We start from the raw sequence: 13,239 nt of genomic DNA on the forward strand, positions 1-13,239 counted from the left end.
AAGACGTGAAAATAGTGTTAGTATAGCATGTCAAAAAAGTCATAAAAGTCACAGTATAGCTTGTAAAAAAAGTGATAAAGTCACAGTTTATTATGTAAAATTAAGTCATAGAATAGGCATAGTATAGTGCAGGGGCCACAAATAGGAGGCCGGGGTCCAGACCTGAACCTGGACCTATAACAGTAAGGATAATTGAGAATTATTAGATTTTAAAGGAGCGCTTCTATTTTAAACGGCTCTCGTTCAGAGGTCCAGGAAACACGCAGACCAATTACATGCGTTGTACATCGTATCACGTGATGCTATTCAGCAAATAAAATATGTGTATTCCGATAAGCGTCGCAGGACAGAGTGCTATGCCCATGTGAAACGCCTTATGCCTCTGTATCAGAGAGGTATGCCACTGGTACAGACGGTATATGCTCCTGGATGGAGTGGTATGCCATCTGTACAAACGCCATATACCGCTGGATCAGAGTGGTAGCTCGGTACAAATGGTCATATATGCCGCTGCATCAGTGTTGAATTGCATCACATCACCCCAATCCTGGCTTCTCTTCACTGGCTCCCTGTTCATTTAAGAATTGATTTTAAGATTTTACTGATCACTTTTAAAGCACGTACGGGTCTGGCCTCGACATACATAGGAGAAATGTTGACCCCGTATGAGCCAGCTCGCAGCCTTAGATCCTCAGGTTTGCCCCTCCTCTACCAAGGGCCACTTTAATCATTTAGTTGTCATATACTTTGCCAATGTATCTACTTGTTCATTACCCTTAACTCTCTGGTCAATTGAGAGAATCATCTCTCTCTAAGGGCTGACTGTAGACCAAATATCACCGGGATTTGCAATTTTGGTTTTTAGTTAGGCTCTAAAATAACTATATGCTATTATGAGCACAATGGAGAGGATGAAAGACTTCAATATTGCATATCCTGGTCTAAATGTGAACGCTCAATCAATGTTTAAAATTAGTCTGTGAAAAAACTTTCACTTCTGGACCAGTTTTGAAGATCTTTTCACCGGTGATGATAGTTGTATTTGAAACGTATTTCAAAGGAAAAATGCAACAAGATATACCATGTTAATTAGTGAGCTTTAATTGTGCTTTAATTGTGCTGGGAGAGTTTTTTTTTTTCTATTTTCATTTTATACTTCTGGACAAAGCGTTTCCAGTCTTTATGCTGATCTAAGCTAACCCGCTGCTGGATGTAGCTGCATATTTACCATACAGATGTAAAGCGGGTATCGATCTTTTCATCAAAATGCTGGGCCACTCCTAAAATTGTAATCAATTATTTGAAAGTGTACTCATTTTATGGTTATAAAAAATTCCTATGAAAGTAATTGAACACTATTGGGAATTTATGAACAAACAAAATAAAGCTATATATTATTACCCAAAAAGTTTATTAAAAAAAAATCATCTGCTCAGTGCATAATATAGAATATTGATGTTTCTTGCACCTTACTTTCCTTGTTTATACTATGCCATCTGCCCACGGTTTACACTGGATATTCCTGCAGGGTTCTGCTCAAGGATGAGAAAACAAACCCAATCAAGTCGCCCTTTTCCTGGCACTCACTGATTGGATCATGATGTGCAATCAGAACAGATGGTGTATAGCTGTTTGACTCTGAATGCACCGGGTGCTGACAATTTCCATTTGAAGGTTGTTTTTTTCCTTCGTCTGGGAGGAGTGTTGATGATATGACATGTCTAGTGTCAATTGCCATCTTTTAAAAGAGGCTCCCAGATGGAGGGTCTGGTGTTGACGTGGAGGAGACATGACTCCATATGGATTGTGTGTGTCATTCCTGCCTCTCCTTGCACAAAAGTTCACTGTGAGGTCGTCCACCCATCACCTCCAACGTATGACTGGCATTAAGAGTCATGAAGAAGAAAACTGTTTCCACTGTTTCTCAACTTCACAGCAGACATTTAAATTAATCCAATGCATTTAAAACAAATTTAGGGATATCCTCACATTTAGATACATAAATCTATGCAGGTACAGCTGGTGATACAGATGCTCAGTAGTTCCCATGTCGATGCACTTCCTGTATCTAATGAGCACCTCAGTTTCTGTTAAGGGTGCCAAATATTTGTGATGGTACACACTACCTGTCCGGCTGTCACATACTGACTGCCAAAGCTGCTTTGAATTTTTATTTTTATTTTTACAGACCGTAATTACATTTCACACACAAACCTACACACACACAAACAGCGTTAAATGCTATGATGCTACGATATTTCTCTGTTGCACAACGTCGGTAAAAGCAATATTCTCTGTTAAAAGGCCCATTCGTGGATCAATGGATAGATGAGATCCAAATCGCTGCTAGCATCAGAAAAACTACTTAGAAACTGACCCCCCTGCCATCAGAAAACATTGAAACAATGTAATCAAATGCATAAAAAGTCTCACATTTAGTTATTTAGTTTATATCAGACTGAAAACAAAATAGTATGGTAATTTGGAGTATGCATGGAGTCGTGTTTCCCATGCATCCTTCACCTCAGGCAGTTGGAACAGTTTGCAAAGATTTCTTCTTTTAGCAGAGACTATAAGGCTCATGTCATTACATAATTGGATCAAGTGGATTTTGTTTCAAGGGCAATGAGAGCAGGCATGCACCAAACTACTTCAACCAGTAACCATTTACACACCGCTGCAAACACTGCATATTTTACACCGACAGTATGTGACTGTGACATTAAAGTTAGATCTACAGCACATACATGTACAAAAACAAAGAAACATTCGACTGCAATTTTACGGATAGACTTACATCTAATACCTCAGTGGAAATAATATGAGGTTTGGGGGTGCTAGTGAATTACATTCCACACTGAACATCCTGGAGGTTTTTTTGCAGGCCTCTCTGCTGATTAGGGCTGCTGACAGACGGCCCCCAGGGAGACTGATAGCCAAACCCCCCTTTTATCTCACCTGGCTGAGAGGAACAGGACCTCTGACCTGGCCCGCTGAGGCTCAACAGAACCTTTGTTGTCAGCATGGCATGGCAGCACCAATGGACAACAAAGGGTCCTTCTCTGTCAAACAACCTCCTCTTCTCATCAGAAACCTGCACTCTGAGCACAGGTACACCTGTGTCTCTGTGTCTAATGATGTGGGTAGAGGTGCATTCTTTATCTGCTGTTTTTGGCTGAGGTAGATCAAATGATCAGCTGTGCTATGGCTCACTGAGTTTGCACATCAAAATATGGTAATAATAACTATTACAGCAGTTAGTTTTCAAAGCAGTGTGCAACAAGTCTTATAGGAAGGCATGGAGTAGTGAGGGAAGATAAATATAGGTAATATTAGACATTTGCATTACGCCTTTGAATGTCTTTCAGCTCACAGTTTTGGTTCTACAACCTGCAACTTTACTGTTTTACAGACAGATGTTTTCAGCAAAATAATATCTCATAAAACCACTGTTTCAGAGGCAGTCAGACAAATGATAAGTGAATCTAGTTTCTACAGTGCAAAATATTTCCTATAGCATGTGGTAGATTCCAGACATAACTAAAAAGTGAAGTTATATTGGACTTATATTAGTCGACTGGCCACAAACTCCAAATAAACCCTGAACCGTGCGTGCTAGATGTGTCAATGATTGGCAACTCTTTGCACGTTTGCCTCAACAACTTTACAGAAAGCCAGGTTGGAAGTGTAACAGAAGTAAAAAAGCCTCCTTTGATATCACTTTGACATTTTAAATACCGCAAATTACCAAAGGATAAAACATTTACTCCACTTTAAGCTACTTTTAACATCTAATTTCCCATCATTCCCCCTTGAATCTTATCATGAAAGAGGTGTATATAAATATGAAAAGATCCTCCCGTGGAGTAAACACTGCCATCAAGCCAACATCCACACTAGCAAAGACTGTGATCTCTGAGAATCTCTTCCTTAGCTGTTGTGAATGTTGTAACCTGAGGGTACATAAAGTGATTTGGGGACTTAGATCATTTTCCATGACTAAGGAATGGTGAGTAAACTGGCAATGATGTGTTGGGACTTGGGTTTTGTGAGGGCTGGTATGGTGTGCTAGTATACGCTAATGATGACCCAGACTATGGTTACATTCCTGGAATGGTGTTGATGACTCAAACTGGCTCTCAGGGGGGAACAATGTGTTTGTAGCACAGATAATTGTTGGGTCTTATTGCCTAATCCTGCCACCGGATTATCATTCTCATAACATGTGTTTGGGTGTTATAAGTAAATATGTATGTCGTCTCAGCCATGGCTTTCTTTTGCTATTTCACATGCAAGACAGGTCCAACAGTACCTCCTTTTGTACATTAAATTCCTACACCTATGGACTCAGATACACAGACACACACTCCCCTTGTGCATTTGACTTCAACATTTATTGTAAATTATGTGAAAAGTCATTAAGAAGGTAGGGCAGAAGGGACTTTTTTATCTCATCCCCCCAAATCCGAAACCAGGAAGCTTTAAATGGTTCAATAAAAGGAGACAGACAAAATGGCACCACATTGTTGTTTACTCTACCTGGCCTGACGGTTATTTTCCAACCAAACATCAAAGTCACATAACCGGGCCAACTGTGCAAACACAATGGCAGCCACCAGCGAATGCATCAGTGTTAAAAATAGAAGCGTGGCAATATCACGTACGACGCAGGTAGACAATCACTTTTTAGGATATGCAGACCATAACGCACATTCAGTTTCATTGTATCACCGTTACCCAGGAGGTTTCTTTTCTCTCTTTCACACCAGGTTCCAGTTGAGGTGCATTGCTTTATTCCCCAGGGTGGGACAGACTTCGCTTTAATACGCCTAAATGCCTTTAAAAACACACTATCCATGGTGATGACATTGTTGTATGAAGGTAGAGTCACGTTGTATTTAAATGTGCTCTATTCAAACGTATTTGTTGTCAAGCTTTGCAATAAAATAATAGACCTATCTATAGACCATTTCAAAGTAACTTAATTTAGCTTTTTGAGGATTCCTTCTGCATTTATGACTTTTCTATCGGCTCTCAGGTGTTATATTTGCTCTGCGCCGGGTGGAAGAAGGAAAGTAGCAGATGTTGACACCAATTAGCAACGAGTAAACAGAGGAAAACAAAGGACAGTCACTAAGATCGGAGCAACGTGTTAAATTCAGCACACACATGTCAACACCACAAAAGGACTGGCAGGGCTTACACAACACAATGGGAAGCTGTCAGTGCCACCAACAGCAGTCAGGTAATTACAGAACACTTATTTCAGTTTAGGAGGAGGCCAGGCTCGAATACGGCTGAAAAGGCCTTGATCAGAGAGATTACACATAAGCGGCGGCTCTCAATGAAGCAGCACAAATCTTAACATTTGGAAATTAAATGAGGCCGGATTATGGTTAACAGTGAGGTAAACCCAGCAGAGAAATAACAGAAGTCAACAGATATGTTTCCCATGAAAGCTAGTAAAGGCAGGTAGTCAGGCACTGTCTCCCAGGGGCGTCATCGGTTGTGTTCATTTAGGCTGATTCTGCAGCTCACAATGGTGGATGGATGTGTGGCCTCCATTGAAGAAACCAGTGTGTGCGTCCTGTCTCAGGCTTACAATTACGTTTTTAATTTATTGGGTTTTTGTGTCGTCTATCCTCTGTCCATGTGGTAAAGAGGAAGTTGTTCATGCATGTTTGCACTGTTTACCTTCATATTATCTTTCAATTTCTTGTAATTTTGCTATTATTTCTGTCTGTCTGCACTGTTTTTCTTAAAAAATAACCCTAAGACAATCTTTGTACCCTGGTCAAGTACAGTTTTCATTGAAATTTAAACAAATCCAATTTTTCACTTTTCAAATGTTTTGGTCACTTTTGGAAAAGTCATCAAATTTATTCCATTTAAGGTGTTTCCTCTACTGTTAAGTATAGTGGAGGCTCACCATTGACCCTTAAGACAACACAAGGGAAGGGTTTCAGTTGCACCTACACACTATACGACTTTCAGAGTCATGAAAATTGCTATACTGTTCACATGGAACAACTGCCTGTCTTATATAGTTACAGAGTATCTTAAAGTGTACATATCATCAGGAGGAGTGCCCGACAAGTCTGTCTGTTCTACATGTCAAAACACATGCGAGAAATGATACGGGAAAAGGCACAAGACAGGATTTCTTTCCTCAGTTGCAAAAAGTTAGCAATCCAACAGGATCAGTGAAAAACCAAGGAAGGAAAAGAAAGGAAGATGGGGGAGAGAATAGTTTCGGCTCGGTTCTTGGGCTTTTATCAGCGAGCTCCAAAAACTGTTGGTGAGTGGCAATCAGGGCTAAATCGTCTAGTGTGCACTCGACATAACCTAAACCATAGCTTAACCAAAGTTCATTTTCCAAAAACATGATCTTCCCCTAACCTCAATCATACCGTAGTTGCCATGTTGCATTGGATGCAAAGAACGTGATATTCGAATGAGCAAACATTGATGCTATCGTGTGGTGATACAGCGGGGTTGTATCATGTGTATCAAGTTGTACAAGGTAGGCCATTAAACTGTTCTGCGCAAAAGCATCTCTTGCATAAATCTCTCTTTTTTTTGGACTATATTTTCTCTGTATTCTGATAGTACTTGGCCAATTTATCATTTGGGCAATAAGGCCATGGCAAGATGTGAGACCTAACTTTAAGACTTAAAATATAAAGGAGCGAGGGAGACAGCTGTTTGTCATCTATCAATCAGACAGATTGTTTTTAGGGGTGTGATTTTAAAAAAAACTACTCACACACAGCATTTCAGTGCCTAGAGGGCCTTAACAAACAGCTGTTGATAATTTGGTCAAGTTTTGAAATGTTGGGTTTGCCATCCACACTGAGCACATCATCACGTAGCATGAGGTGTGTCTAGACTGTTCAGTAATCAGTCAGCAAAAAACTGTTGCATAATATCCTTAGTATTGACTATCATGATATAAACAATCCAATGCCTTTTTAAACTGCAACATCATTGCCAAAATCTTGACTTAAGTGTCCTGTAAGACCTTTCGAATAAATAACAACAAATGTTGCCACTTTTCCGCAGAGTTCCACACTTTTTTTTATACATTTTCCACTGTAGGCCCCATTCACTTTGATATGTGATGCTGCCCTGACATAAGCATTCATCTAATTTTTCTGTTTTATTTGTATGCCAGGAACACCCATCAAGCTCCGTCCCGCTGAGCTGAGCTCATCGAGGGCTTTCAGCGCGATCTTGATACCCGCGCGAGCTCACCGTTTATCTGATGCAACAGACTCTAATAGCTGCTTCTGAGAGATTCTTCATTAGATATTGCGCTGCGCTGCAATTCCTCCCCTCCCTCGCTTGATCTTTTCGTGAGAAGACGGTGCAACAGAGAGCTGTCAGGACAGAGCCGCCGCACGTGATGGTTACGCTGCAACAATAACTCGTCGACAGCTCATCTTACCTCCCAACACCCTCACCTGCTCCTGTCTACCAAGCAGCCAAGGCCAAGTCCTGCTATTCATAAATTACAAGGTTAGAAAAAGGCAGCTCATAGTATTGACAAAAAAACAACAATAATGCAACATGAATGCATTTTTAGTCCTTGCCATTTAAAATATTCCAAACCCAAATCCGGGGCATTTGAATGTGTTTGAGGCTGCAGAGCAAACCTCCTGGCAGGCGTGTTTGTGTGCAGACATGCGTGCCTGCAGGAGTCTGGAGGTTACAGAGCGTTGCGTGCTTCTGCAGCTACAACCTTGTTCATCCAGTTTGGTGTGTTCAATTTATTCTCACACACACACACACACACACACACACACACACACACACACACACACACACACACACACACACACACACACACACACACACACACACACACACACACACACACACACACACACACACTTCCATTACCTGGTAACATACAGGAATGTAAACGACAAAGATTGTCGAAGCCAAGAAAAAAAAAGTCAAAAAAAAGGGCAGAACACAGAGACTTTTATGAATGGAAAAAAGCCTTTCTCGCATACCATTCATAAATCCAGCTGTCAGGCATCATGTGTGCCTGAGCAAACTGCCTGCACAGAGGGAATAACACACCAAACTGATCTTTTGGCTACTTGCATCTCTAAGCTCATAGCTGACACAGACAATAGGCTGAAGTTGCATTTTATTTTTTTTATTTTTTTCTTCCCGGAAAAGTTTGAATGAATAAGTGTCCTGTCTTTGGGAGCCAATCCAAACACAGAGAGGAAGCGTATGTTCCTCCAGCTTGTAAAAGTGATCTGCGGCTGTCAGTGCACATCAAAGCCGTGCTGAGACAGAAGTAATCCAGAGTGACAGGCCAGCCTCTCACCTCTCTGCCAGAGTACCAAAGCCATGACAGCACTTATTTTTCTCTCGGCATTAAGTCAGAGAAACAAAACAATCCCACACGATCCTGGCAGTGCTTTGTACACCTTGTTAGCGCCCTAGCAACCAGGGCGCCTGCCGTTAACACTTGCAGTGGTTTTGCATTGAGGTATCATGGGAAGGCCACAGATGACTCCAACAAAGATGGAGTGTGTGTGTTCGAAGGCCTCAGTGAGAGGCGAATTGATAGACGCTCAGAGGGAAGGGACTCAATCCCACCAAATTGAGACCTACCACGGTTGGATCTAATTAGAGCTCAGTCTGAGTTATTAGAGCATGTCTGTCTTTGTGCTGTCGGCCGTTGGACACACCCAAACAGTGGCTGAGGACTGGCACCTACATATGTTTGACCTCAATTAGACCTGTCAACATTTGTACCGTCGGCTTATCAACACCGTAATGACAATCATGGACATATATATTTAAAATTAGCCAAATATAGAGACAAAAGGATTCATATGGTGTTTTCTGAAACAGTTACATTTACAAAACAATACAACTGGAAGACTGTACTTGTAAAGTTCATTCAAAAGAACCTTCGGTTAAAGCAGTATTAATAAAAAAAATTGGCCGCTTTGGGGCAGCAAAACAAAACACAACACTGATTTCTATCTTTTAATTAAGTTGTTGTTTATAAACACTTGCCTATCTACATATCCATTACAAAGCAAAATAAGCAATCATTCTGAATAGTGTTTCTGTCTACCTAGAACTCATTTTAGCTCTGTTTTGGTCTCCGCCACCTCGCAAGAAAATAACATCTGGGTTTCAAGCTGCAAAATGCTTCTATGCTCACCAGCTAGTTGCTAACTTTGTCTGTCTGCTATTAGCAGAGCAGGGAAAGATTGTCAGAGCTTTTTGAGAATTTTAATTTAAAAATGAGAGCGTGTGAGTGAACCAAAACAGTGTGCTGAAAGATGCTAAAACAGTTTGTGAGGTTGAGGGGGTTAGTCTCTCTCGTTTCACATAATAATTTGATCAATTGTTAATACTAAAAACATATTAATTAGTTCAGCTTAATGTTTGAATTACGAAATTTCCCTTTTTCGATTCAAATGAGAGACACCCTCACAGTGTATGAAGACTTCTTAAGGTGACCGTTGTTGCAGAACACCACTACCGGTGAAGAAACGGTTCACTGATCAACCTCCCATGCCCTCAAAATCCTCAGCCGCCTTTCAGATTGATTGTCCAAGTGTGCCTGTACCCCCGGTACCCCCTTTATCTGCAACATGTTGAGGAGCTGTGACATTGGGACAATGTTGTGGCAACATGATGAGAACGTCATGGTCGAGAGATCTGTCTCCACTGTCAGTTTGGAGTCTTTGTGTGTGAGACCGTTTCCTCCCAACACAACAGGGTATTGCTTTATGGGTTATTTATTTTGCGGGGGGGCCCTTTTGTCATATAGGGGCCAAATCACCACTATTCTATTAACACATTAACTCTCACAGACATCTGGGAGTTATGCCTCAGACATGCCTAGAGTTTGAGTTTAAAATCTGCTTTAATGCAGATATGCCAAATCAAATTGGACCTTGAACGACCGAAGCTCGAATTATTTAAGTCTCAGTTAATGAGTCGATAAGACAAAGACGAGGTTATAAAAAGCCCTTACGTCATTTATGTTGATAATTAATTAATTAATTATTCTTCCGTACCAATTGGTGCTCGGAAATCCCAACCTGCATCCAAAGATAACTGAACATGCACAAGTTTAAAAGCTGCACCTTGTGCTGACCTTTTATTGTATTGCTGTATGTATTGTGATTATATTTCACTTATTATTAGATAAAGTGTGTCATCCAAAGTAAACATGCTTCAGTTTGCGTGACGTCTGTCCCTCTCCATGTGATAAAAATAAGGACAACTTTAGAGACATGATTGCTTCTCACGATTTTCTTTCCTTTTTTTTTTTAAACAAACACCTCACACCCTCTAACCACTGTGACGGTAATGAATCTTAAATACTATCATAACACTTATTAAACCAGTTTCAGTTAGATCTCATATGTTTTAAAGGTATTATAATGATACATTTAAAGGGATGACTTGCCCCAATATTTAAATCCAAGCATATCTTGTCTGTTTATTAATTAACTGTTTCCATTACAGACTTTTTTTTATCTATTTAGGTAAATAAAAACAGATCAGAATGTGTGTGTGTGTGTGTGTGTGTGTGTGTGTGTGTGTGTGTGTGTGTGTGTGTGTGTGTGTGTGTGTGTGTGTGTGTGTGTGTGTGTGTGTGTGTGTGTGTGTGTGTGTGTACGCAGTTGTTTTTCAGCTCAGATGATAAGGTGTATGTTTTGACTGTGTTGCTCTCTCTGTATCCCTCCACCCTTCCTTCTCTCAATAGAATCAGATCCGCTGGGACAATATTTTATTTCTGTACGGGGTTTTCAGTCTTTAGGGGGGAAGGGGGATGTGGGTGGAGAGGAAGTAGTTTGTTTCCACTGTAGGTTATAGCAACATATTACACACGGGTATTTGTGATCTTCATGGCCTTTCCTTTTAGCACAAAAGACCACCCATCTCTCTCCTTCAATCATTTAAATAAGACATTATTGCCACAATTATTATTTGGATTTGTCTTCCTACAGTATATATTGTATTTTACACTGATTAAAACATATGAAAGAATACATAACATTATGAAAACCTGCGAGCGTCGGCTCAAACGAAAGATTGAGGTTGAGATGAACCACATTTAACTTAAAGAAAAAGATTCCTTTACAGAGATATTTGATTTCAATAATTATGTTTTTAGAATAAAGTATAAGTAAAGAATATTATGGCAAAATTTCACTTTTTCAAATTTGTATGGAATAAAAAAAAACATTGAGGATGTTAAGTTGCTTTTACCTGATGGTATCACAGACTCTGACTTATCTTTCCATGATATCAGTATGATATGTCTTTTTCCAGTGTAAGGACATGCAATGCAAACAATGTGGCCAATATACTGTATATATTTTGTGAATTACAGAGGCTGTGTAATGTCTGCAAGATGCCCAGACGAAAGGCTATATAATATTTAAAATCTAAACTATATAGGTAAAGTAGGTCTGAGATTGAAAGGGTCTCATGAGGAAAATAGGTCAAAGAAAGTTCTCACGCTGTACAACGAATGAGAGTGGTCTGAGTTTAATCTCTTTTTTACTTTTTGCCAATCTTTTTGAATTTTGTGGCTTTGTATGGATGACTGTTAAAAACAATAGACAACTTTTAAAGAATTCTAGGTCATGAAAAAAATGTTTACTACTCTTTGTAGTTGGTAATTGTTACTGTATTATGATTAGGGAAAACACTCAGAAATTACTTTTACTCAATTGTGTACATTGTTTAATAATAGTATATTGTGAAAAAAACTACCATCTCCAGACTCCAGATATTTGTATTTAGTTCATTACGCTCTTGCAATAGAGCACAATTAGTAAGTCATGCTTCCTCTTATCTTTCTTTAACCCACAGCCAACAGTCATTCTGAGCCATCAAAAAGAAAAGAAGCGATCCAAAATGACAAAAAATGCTTTCACACAGCATTTATCTGATGCCAGAAAAACAAAACCTTACGTGACCTCCTTTCCCTTCTTGTGACACTATCTGATGGACTATGAATGCCATAACGGCAACAACCAAGGGCCCGAAGGAAATTCCAATCCCCCAATGAAACAATAAGCTAAGGACGTACAGTTCAGATGAGTAGACGCTCTTATGGGACTACAAGGGAGGGATCTCATGTGGCTTCCTGCTGCACGACACATTACTATACGATGCCCTCGATGAACTGCACACAAGCTCATTTTATAGAGCTGAGAAATGACAGAATTGTCCTTGATAAAACCTGGATAATGACTGTTAAAGGGCCGTACCAATGTTTTGCATGTTTAACCCCATTGAATATAAATCACATTTGCTTTAAATGGCAGCTCCCCATTTTGCATTTGAGTATTAGAATTTTGAATGAACATTATCTACCATTGAATTAAATTAATTTCTAAACAAAAGAAATCCCTTTAAACGTGCTTTAGTTAACTGAATTAATGGACATAAAAGTCTGCATTGACTTTCTAAATCTTACATTATCTGTACTCCGTAATGCTAATAAAGGAAAAGTGTATAATTTGTAGTTAAAGAGCTAAAACTTGCAAAAAACATGGGAAATGTCCTTTAAAAAAGCAAATTAATGAATTTTTGATCAACTTCCTGAACCATTTTGCAGGCAAAACACGTGCTCATGCAACACCCTTCCAAAGAGGAATATGATCTATTTTATGACGACAGCAAGTAGCTCATTCAATAATAAACATCCGTAAAGTTTATACCAATGCAATCAAGTACACATTTTTAAACATAGTATTTGTTAAATTCAGTCTTACTTCCAACATACATTTGTCCAGTGTTCCAGTATAACCGATCAATAGGTTTATTCATTCCCAAGTGTTTCAATAGAGCAACATCGACTCCAATGGTTTCCTGTATCTCCACCATGACTCTTTGGAAGTGTGTTATTCCAAAACACCCAGGATGAAGACGATTCACTGTGCCTGTTTTTTCCCCCAATGTTTGTATCCAGAACGTCTGGTAGAAGAAGAACCGTCAGAAAGAAACCTCAGGTAAGTATAAACATGCAGTCAGAATGACAGCTGAACAAAGCTGACCTAACAACCTCTGGAGGCAAGACTGATATCTGAAGAAACAGCTCAGAATACAGTATGGCAGAAAATCTGCGATTCAACCCTCTTATTCCATAAAACATTAAATAATCATTTTTAAAAAGTACAATCCATGTAAACTAATGCACAGCCTGCGACATTCCCTTTCTTGAGCTCTAGAATC

Source organism: Anoplopoma fimbria, chromosome 6 (genome assembly GCF_027596085.1).
Source record: "Anoplopoma fimbria isolate UVic2021 breed Golden Eagle Sablefish chromosome 6, Afim_UVic_2022, whole genome shotgun sequence".
In the NCBI taxonomy this organism is placed as follows: Eukaryota; Metazoa; Chordata; class Actinopteri; order Perciformes; family Anoplopomatidae; genus Anoplopoma; species Anoplopoma fimbria.